Raw genomic sequence first — 9,677 nt, forward strand, 5'->3', positions numbered from 1 at the left:
AATTAAGTTAGTATACCAGTATAAGCCCAGAAGAACTGTGTGATGATTGAAGCTCTGTAATTGCATTTGTTTCCAGAACAGAGAGAGCATCATCTTTACTTAAAAGGACACTGTTCAATAAATTACTACTAAATGAAACACTGAAAAAAAAAAAAAAAGCTTACAAGATATAAATCAGTGTAAACCTGGTTTAATAACAATTTTTATTGATTTAAACTTTCCCTTAAAAATATGGAGGCTCAAAATCCATAATAACTAGCACAACCTGCCATTGTCACATCAGTTCAGGAAGCCAAGAAAATTCATACAATTTAATAAGTGAGTGAAGAGGCAAAGATTTGTAAATTTATTCTGGTTTTTGCTTATTTGGATTTTAAAAATCTTTTTATGATCTAAAAATTCATTTAACCAGGTAGTTTTGAAGTTTCAAGCAGGATTTGTATAAACTTTGAGTGACTTTATCCCCATCTGTATTCCTTGTAAGTTAGCCCTACAGGATTTGAATGTCCAAGGTTAAAAAGAAATGGATCAGGAAATAAGCCTAAAGAGAGAGTAAATTATAAAAAGAGATCACTGAAATAGCATGCTGTTCCAAAGTGCTCTTACTGAAGTAGATGTGGTCTGATCAACGAGGGAGCACCAGATTATTTTCTGCAAAATTTTTAATTGTAATAAATCTGATTGCTCGTTTTACTTAGAAAGACAGTCTAAAACTTTCTTAGTCTAGAAAGTAACTTTTTTCCCTGTGAATTATGAGATTAGGGCAATTTATGCTTTGCATATTTTCTAAATTTTACTTTAATTTATTTTGAAACTGATTGCAAGTCCCTTATTTCTCAACAAAATACTTAACAAGGAAGCATATTAAATAACAAATTAATGATATTTATCTCAAATTAATCAAATAATCAGAAATATTATGATTGTTTACTAAGAATTTCACCAGAATTTTAGTAATTTCTGCAATATGCTTCAGAAACACTAGCCCAGTTTTGAATTCTAATGTTTGGCTACCTTTGATCATTTTCTGGCAAATACTTTGAACCTTCCATTTTTTAAAGCCTGACTCTTCTTGAATAATCTTTGCTTTTCAGTAAGTAGTCATTGATGCAATTTTATGTTACCCTTTTCTGTCCCTAGTTCATTAACTATTTCTCATTCTGTTTTAGATGATTTGTTAATTTCTAATAATTTTGCTATATGATAATAGACATTAGTTTTACCTCTGTCCACTTCCAGATTAAGGGATCAGCTAATGAGAAACTTTTGGATTAAGGGATAAATTCAGGAATAGTTCCTTGAGCAATTAAATCAGTGAGTTATCAAAATATGTGAACTTACTAGCTTTGGTTCTTAGACTTACTTCAATACTAAAGGTGAATGGGTTAAAGGAAGGGAAATATTATCTTTGTGTTTTCTTAACCCCTGGATTTATTAGAAAGATAACCTGCCATTGGAGAAAATTTAAAGTAACATCATGACATTCTAATTTGCACCATCTGTTGATAATTGCCAATTCCCTAACATGTCAATTGTGAAAGACTGAGAGGATGGAACAAAGATGGATATGCTTTGTGCATGCCAATCAGTTTTCTTTGTGGCAGGAGGAAACTACAGCATCTGAAACAGAACATACTTCAGGAGCAATACCAAAAAGTAGCATGAACTACTAAATTGTCACAAAACAAGGTGGAGAAAGGAACAGCTGTCTCCCCATAAATTGTTACAGCAGCCACTGATCATTTCTGTACTTTGTACTTTTCCTCAAGGATGATATTCAACAGAACAGAGCCTATGAAAACAAGACGTTGTTTCTTAGTCCTGAAAATATTTCCTTGAGTATACAAGTTTAACTCGTCTCTTAAAGGATGTGCCTGGACAGCCAAGTATCTCTTCTTGGATCAGCATAACTGGGATTTATGCTATCTGGGTGGTACTTATTTATAAGGCTTCCCTACTATCAATCTCTGTTGGTAAACAGATGGAGTCAGATTAATCAGTCAGGTAAATCAAATTAAACAACTTTTAAGTGCAACAAAAATATGAGGATCCCTGTAAATTCAGGTGTATTTGTTGTCTTCATCTTATTTTCTCAGGTTCTGAACAGACACTGAAGACGTCTGTAATTCCAGATGTTACTTTTCCTCAGCTGGAGAGTACAGTATTAAAGCCCAGCAAAGGTACTAGCACCCATGGACACTTTCTAATCTGTTTCAAATATAAATCATCTGAGTTATTCTGAAGAGTTTAAATAGGAAGCACCCCCACCCTTCTTTCTACTTGCACAATTGAGAGGGTAGGACCTCTGACTAGTGAGCACTAAGGAGCATGTTTGGGCCATTCTACTTGTAAGAACAAACTTTAATCTTCTCTCTGCTCTGCCTAATCCTATACTCTGAACAGCCGGAGCAGCTAATATTACTACTAAGGCTATTAAAAAAAAAAATCTTTTGAAGAATATTTTTGCCAGCCACAACTTTTGATATTTTCTGAAGGAACTCAAATTTAGTTCCCTTAAACAAGTGAGAATGCTCCTCAGTATGCCTGCGGCTTTTCTTAGTTGTTAAAAGTGTTATATTAAACTTGAAAGGAAAGAAACATACAGAATACGTAAGTGTTCATACCCTAATGTTCATACATGTAAATGGTTTTGTTTCTACATATGAACATGTATATGAACAGTATATACTGCAGAGGATTAGGCTGATAATATTAATTTAGAAGTAAAACCAGACTCAGTTTCTATGGTTGCTTTTATATTTCTGTATGATCAACAAGATTTATAGGAAAAGGAAGATACTTGATTCTCCTGTATCTGCTTTTCCTGTTCTATGTCTGTTGGAGGAACTCTGGTTTAAAAAAGTGTCACAACTAATATGTAAATACAGTAAGAAATGTGTAAACCAAAAAAAAAAAAAAAAAACCCAAAAAAACCCCAAAAAAACCAAAACAACAACAATAAAGAAACAACCACGTTAACATCTTCAAAGAGTCTTGTACTGGGAAAGATATTAAAACCTTTCTCATATCTGAAGACAGGGAATATAAAGCAACTACGGACAGCTGAAGGTGTAAGAAAATATATTATTTCTGTTTGCTTACTCTTGGTAGAGTTTAAATTGTTTCAAGATGAAAGAATTTTTGTTGGAATTGAGCTGATTTAAATCTGTTTGCTCTGCTTCTGCTCTTTTTATAGCATCTGTAACATTAGCTTCTGCTTAAGTAACAGTTTGTTGATGGACAATAGACCACCAGCTAATCCTAGAAAGAACAAAGAAAGATATTGTATAATCAATATTCAGGTAAGATTTATTGATTTTCGGTTTTTTTTGTTCTTACCATTGACTAGAGCAACTGCACAACATCTGCAGACAGACCACTAAAATTATGATAATCTCACAAGTTAACTAGGGATGGGTTCATTCGATATTTAAAAAAGAGAATTTCAGGAAGATATCATGATGTTCTTCAAAGTACTGTAAACTCATTTATATGGACACACTCTTAATATCTTCACAAAATGAATGAGTAAAGAGGAATTTAAATTAAGGTCTTACAAAATTTACTAATATAGGATGTGTCAAAATACTCTTCCACCTGTACCAAATACCAGATATTTTTCCTATTAAAAAGTACCACTGCTCCATTTGTGGACTCCTCTCTGTCTCTCTGAAAACAGCAGTACCTACTTCACCAGTCAGTTGCCAAATCAACATGAAGCTCTGAATGTCTCAATGATTTTGCATAAGTAGTTATAGTAGAAACTGTTTGGTCATTCTCAAAAACCCTAGTGATTATCTCTTTCTTGTCTCTTATTCAATTCACATTTTAAATAAAGATAAATGAAGAGTCTGTTTGTTGTTAAGGTTCTCATTTTTTAAAGGTCAACTGCTGATAAAATACAAGAATCAGAGAGTGAAACCAACTAGTCCATAGCATTCAGGAACTTGGATGGAAAGAGGATACATATTTTATTTAAACCAAAGGAGAAAAATCATCTGAATCATATAAGGAACTCAAAAGTGCAGGAAGACAAATCTTTCAGTGGTCCAAATCTAACTGGGTAAATAAGTGGCATTGAGAAATATGGGAACGAAACAGATCAAATATAAACAGAAAATATAATATTTAGGTACAAACTGAAATTTAAAAAAAGAAGAAACTTGGGAAGGTTAACACTTCTATGCTTCCTATACATCACTTTTGAGTCAAGCCATAAGAAACTGCTTCAATCCTATAAATAAAACAGATTAAGAATAGAAGAATCAGTAGCAATATACAAAAAGAGTAGGAAGATATCTATTTAAATTAATATTTTCCTTGTTTTTTCATGAACATGATGATGATGAACATGAAAACTCTGATAAGGTGATGAGTGTGTGGATAGTGATTATTATCCATTATAATGGATATTACAGCAACTGAAATAGATCCAAAATATGAAGATCTTAAAGTATCCCAAGCAGAGGAACAAAGTCTTTTTATTCCAGAATTTGGAGCAAAATGAAACATAGGATTGTAGACTTCAGAGCCAGATTTTATAGCATTTTTTTTATTATTTCCTGGGTTGTTTCATATCAGTGGAGAATAAAAAGATAAGGTGTGAAAAGGAGGGCAGAATGACAACCCATTAGTCTGATAAATAATAATATTCAAGGCTTCTTCTGAAAGACATTTTGAAAGAAAGAATAAGATATTGCCAGTCTAACCTGATAGAATGCATTGAAGAGTGATTGATTTTCTAGATGGGAAAAGAGAACAGATCTTATCTGTCTGATACCACACAGGAATTGTTAGTTAAGAAGAGGAGGAAAAAAGGATTAATCTGGGAATTATAAAGTGGAGAAGAGACTAAAGGAGGGGTGACAATAAGAGTAAAGAATAGGGATTCTCAGGTAGAGGGAGGCTGCAACTGCAGTTCCTCAGTGATTGGTCTCTTGAGTGGTTTCGTTAATATTTTCTTTAATAACCTTGAAAGAAATATGATACTGAGTTAAATGAAATATGTAACTTGCTGGCAAAATTGGGATATCATGCAGAAAGAATTGGATGACCCTGAGTACTGGAAAAATAAGAGCAGAATAAAATCCAATAGTAAGAAATATATGGCTGTAAATTAAAGAATTAATAATAACTTTTTTCAGTAAATCAGAAATTCATTATTTGAAAATGACTGAGGAAGAAAATCTGTCTCTACATGTCACAAACAGCTATGTACCATCACGACCATATGACCATGAAAAACGAAAATGTGACCCTACAAAGTATCATTTGAAGTGTTTTCAGAGGAGACAGGCGGGAATCAGTGACATTGTACAGGGCAAAAGTGAAATGTCATGAAAAACAATGTATGTAATTCTGATCACATATAGTCAAAAAAAGAGGTATTGAAACTGGAATTGGTTGGAGAAAGGTGTATAAGATCAGGAGAAAACCTTCTAACAAAAAGAAACAAGACGTTATTGGGTATTTATTAATTTAGTCATAGAAAAGACGGTCAAGAAGGACTGAAAACATACAAAGTGTCAACACCAAAAAAAAAAAAAAACTAAATTCTTTAAGTAATAATGGTGATTCAGGATTTAAACAAAACAAAAGACAATTACTAGGTCATAAATAGACATAGGCAAGAAAGGTGAATGATTTCTGCCATAAGAACAATGATTTATCTACAGAAAGAGCACAACCCCCCAAAAATCTGACCTATTTTTAAAGTGGAATTTGTTTAATTTATTAAAATTATTATGTGTTATAAATACCTGTAACATCAGGAGCTGAACTACATTTCAAAAATTAATTTCATCCTAGTCCTATGTTTCTAAATGTTTGCTGACTTGCCAGTGAGACAGACTTACCACCAGCTAATTGAAATCAAAATGACGGATTTCAGCCATTAGTTGTTCTGCCAGAGGAAATCCCTAATCAGCATCAGCAGCACACAGTATATGCAACTTTTATTTACATTAGATGTCACATGTCAATTGGAGTTTGAAATCTTTGCTATGTTAGGATATTTTCAATTTTTATTTATATAATAAAAAAAAATTTAAAGGCTTTTATTTGTCTACATTTCGTGTCATTGTGCTGTTGTATGCCCCTTCCAATTTTTAAAAGGTAGGTGTATAGGGTAGGTTAGTAACTGGCATGATTACAGGTGTGAAGAATCTGTCACAACATACTGTTTCAGGACTTTCCAGGGACTCCAGTCACAGCTATGTATGACCCTTTGGGAAGGTAGGAACCATCTGCTTCTAATGGAATAAAGCTTCTGTTTCTAACCCTGCAGGGCTGCAAGATATTGAACTTACAGTCTTTCTTATATTTAAGGCAGAGTGCATTTTGAAAGAAAGTGTGGGAGAAAAAAAGGAAGCAATTCTCTGGCAGTTATTGCTTGAAGTGACTCTGAGTTCGAGAATGGCAGAAATAATCCATGAAGAAATTATACAATGCAGGAGAGAATAAAACATTTTATTAGCTTAATATCTTACAGTCCTCCAAAATCAGGACAAAGATAAACTCAGGAGTTTACATGTTTACATGTTTATCACTCACAGAGCTGATTTCATTATCTATTCAGTAGAAGAAAACTGGTTTTAGAATTTGTGAGTTCGTGGGGACAGTGTGACAAAACGTTTAGCTATCTGTAGGTAGTTAGATCATGAGGACTGAGAAAGATAAGTTAACTTAGTAACGTTTTCAAAGGAAAAAGCTGTCTGTGTAAAAACCAGTAGGATCTCTATTAACTAGAGCATAAAATTGAGTCAAACCAATAAGGTAAATTAAAAAGGTAAAGCAAAGCAATGTAAAATGCTATTCCCCTCTGTTGATGCTTCAGTATAAACTGAAGAAGAGTTCAGCTGCCTAAAAGAGGTGATGAAAGACTTCTCCAAAAATGTGAAGAATTGGTTCTTGTGGGGAAAGTTTCAGAGATACCCGAATTCCCTGCTCCCACAGTGGTGTGAGGTGAGGTCTCTGGAGGCTTGGAGAGGGATATGCTGTGTTCTTCACTTCAGATTCTGCTGCAGGTGAGAGAGCTTTTGCTGGCAATGTTCTACATATTACTAATGTTCTATATAAGTAACATACAGACAAAAAGAGGCCTCCTTCCATAATTTAATCCTGAAATTAGAATTTATCTCTCCTTACCTCTTTTCCTAAGAATACAGGAACAAAGAGGAAACATGAATTGCTTTCACCATTTGGGATCAGTCTTGCTCATGGCTGCTTTTGCCAAAGCACTGGCCCTTTATATTGAAAGTTAGCAGTAAGGGCAGCCTTAAAAGATGAAGCAGTACATCAGTCACAGAGTAGGGAAAATATTTCATTTTCATTTAGTTCCTTTCTTACCAGATAAATACCAGTCTTCCTTTGCTCTTGACCTGTGACTTTTGACTGTTTGATTGTAAACAAGCTGAGTGTTGCAAAACTCCACAGACCTGAGAGTCTGGGCACTTTACCAGTATGTAAGTGTTCTGTCCCCTCTTGTTGAGTAGCTTAGGACCTAGAACAGGATTCTACCACTGTATCTGTAATAACCTTTTATGGAAAAAAAAATTAAATCCCAATCAACAAACAGCATTCCAGAGGATGCTAAATATAATCTCATAGTTCATATTTGTCAAGCTTCTCTAAAGGCTTTGACAGAGTTACGGGTGTCTATTTGCACTGCCTGGTGTGAATGCAATTCATACATCTGGGCAATTAAAATTAAGGACCCAGGGGGCTTTAATCTAAGAATGAAAATACTGTATTAAAATGCCTTAGGGATTAGACTATTTCAGAAAGTATGAGTATTGGATTTCGTTTAGGGACTATGATGGGTTTAAGGCAGAGTGTATCCCACCTTGAGTTCCTAGACTTGGGTTTTCAAAAAATCTACAAAAAGGTACACACTAAGAATGGATTTTAAAATTATGTTGTCGTGTTGCCTGTTTCTTGCATTATAATGAAGTCCTGTAAATAGTCTTTCTTCACTATAGAAACAACAGAATTTTATTCAACACAATTTTGTGTTTTATTAAGAAAAATATAAAATTGTTTATGTTCACTTGTGTACACATACATGTGAATAATAATACACTTTTATGATATAAGTTTAAGAGCCAAATAACCTATATAATTTATTTACTACACAGTTAAGAGCAATCCATTTTAATAACTTCTATTTTTAAATACAAGGCAACTAGGAATGGATTAATGAGGCCTAATACTATGAAAAGAAAATTAATGATACATGTGGAGATAATACTTCACAACACAAGCCAGCAGGGGACTGTTCTCCATTAGAAGACTGAATTCTGCAAAGGTTCAATGATGCAAGTGAATGCATTACAATATTAGCAGATAGTTACAGTTTGCAGAATGTACCTGTGGAAATTCTGTTTTCTTACAGGATATTATCGGCAGATATTGGAAAACTCATCCAAACACTTTTGGTCCTGCTGAAACCCCTGAGATAATCATCTTTCCCAAACATCGAAACAATAATATGCAAGGTTACAAGAAGAACAACAAAATTGTCAGAAACAGGGAATTCTTGCACTAAATGAAATTAAGAGTCTGTTCTAGTAGGTCCCAACCTTGCAAAGAGTTCACATTCCTATGTTTAGCTGTGAGAATAGTCATATTGATTTCATATTCAAAAATCTTCATGGGATTAAGGTTTAAATTGGGGTCAGATGTCTCTGGTCACTTCTGGTTGCCCTACTTGAACTGCAAGGCACTACTCAGATGCTCAAAATTAGGTGCTTGCAAGGTCAGAGTCTCAGTCTGGAAACAACGAAAGTAAAAGCAGATACAATAGAGAAATAATTTCGTATGGTACAATAATTAAAAAAATAAAATAAAAAGTTTATTTTTATATCCAGTTATGAAGATGCTTACACTGAGTTGCATAAAAAATCTTGGGAACATATTTCCTGATACCATTTTGGGTTCTGTCTCATGAGATTTAGAAAAGGAAATTGGGATTGGCTTGTAGCAGAAATTCGTGTGCTAGTCTTCAGTCATATGAGTACTTAACAAGTTTAATAACTCTAAATTCTATACAGTAGAAGACGATGTATATGTTTCATATGTCCAAAGTAATCAGGGCACATAAAAGAGGACAAAAAGACAAAATGGAGTGGCTAGATTTCTGGCAGCCTGAACTACTCTAATTGCTGGTCTTGCTTTTTTCTACACTGTTGGGTAGGATTTTGAGTTCTCTCCTTTACCCCAGCTCTGGTGTTGATCCTTTATTGGCTTTATGAAGGTCCTTCAGTGCACTGATCAGTCACTTTTATTGTCTAATTTTCTGTAGATATATTGAGTAGAGGTCATGCAAGAAAATGTCCAGCAGGTACCAAAACCATTCAAATGAAATCATATGAATATCTGACCACAGGAAAGAAAATGGAGGACAAAATTTTGCAGTTATGGACTTGGAATACCACAAGAAGAAGCTCTATTCCATCAGAAACTCCAAAAAAGTTATACTCCACCAAGGACATAAGGATCACTATTGCTGATACCTGTTCAGCTTTTCAGAAATATTCATGGGTCTTGGTTAAAGCATTAGCATTAGGATTGGTGTCTTTAATATAGATGTTTTTTCCCTCTTCTGCTTTCTTTATCTCACCTAAAGAATTCACAATATAGCAAGGAATATATAGTTCCCACTCCCTGCTTTCCCTTTC

The 9,677-nt window shown here is 33.9% G+C and overlaps 1 long non-coding RNA gene across 2 annotated transcripts; it reads left to right on the forward strand.

The window, feature by feature from the left end:
* The first annotated feature begins 2,186 nt into the window (after nt 1–2,186).
* LOC136287793 (uncharacterized) lies at nt 2,187–9,222 on the forward strand. Of its 2 annotated transcripts, none has more exons than XR_010720338.1 (4): nt 2,187–2,610; nt 3,197–3,302; nt 6,836–7,025; nt 8,393–9,222. It is a non-coding gene; the product is annotated as an uncharacterized lncRNA (long non-coding RNA). The 2 variants fall into 2 exon arrangements; XR_010720337.1 differs by having other exon boundaries at nt 2,187–2,348.
* The last annotated feature ends 455 nt before the right edge of the window (nt 9,223–9,677 follow it).

This window comes from Chamaea fasciata, unplaced genomic scaffold, assembly GCF_029207755.1.
Source record: "Chamaea fasciata isolate MVZ Bird 193981 ecotype frontalis unplaced genomic scaffold, bChaFas1.0.hap1 SCAF_3, whole genome shotgun sequence".
Classification (NCBI taxonomy): domain Eukaryota; kingdom Metazoa; phylum Chordata; class Aves; order Passeriformes; family Sylviidae; genus Chamaea; species Chamaea fasciata.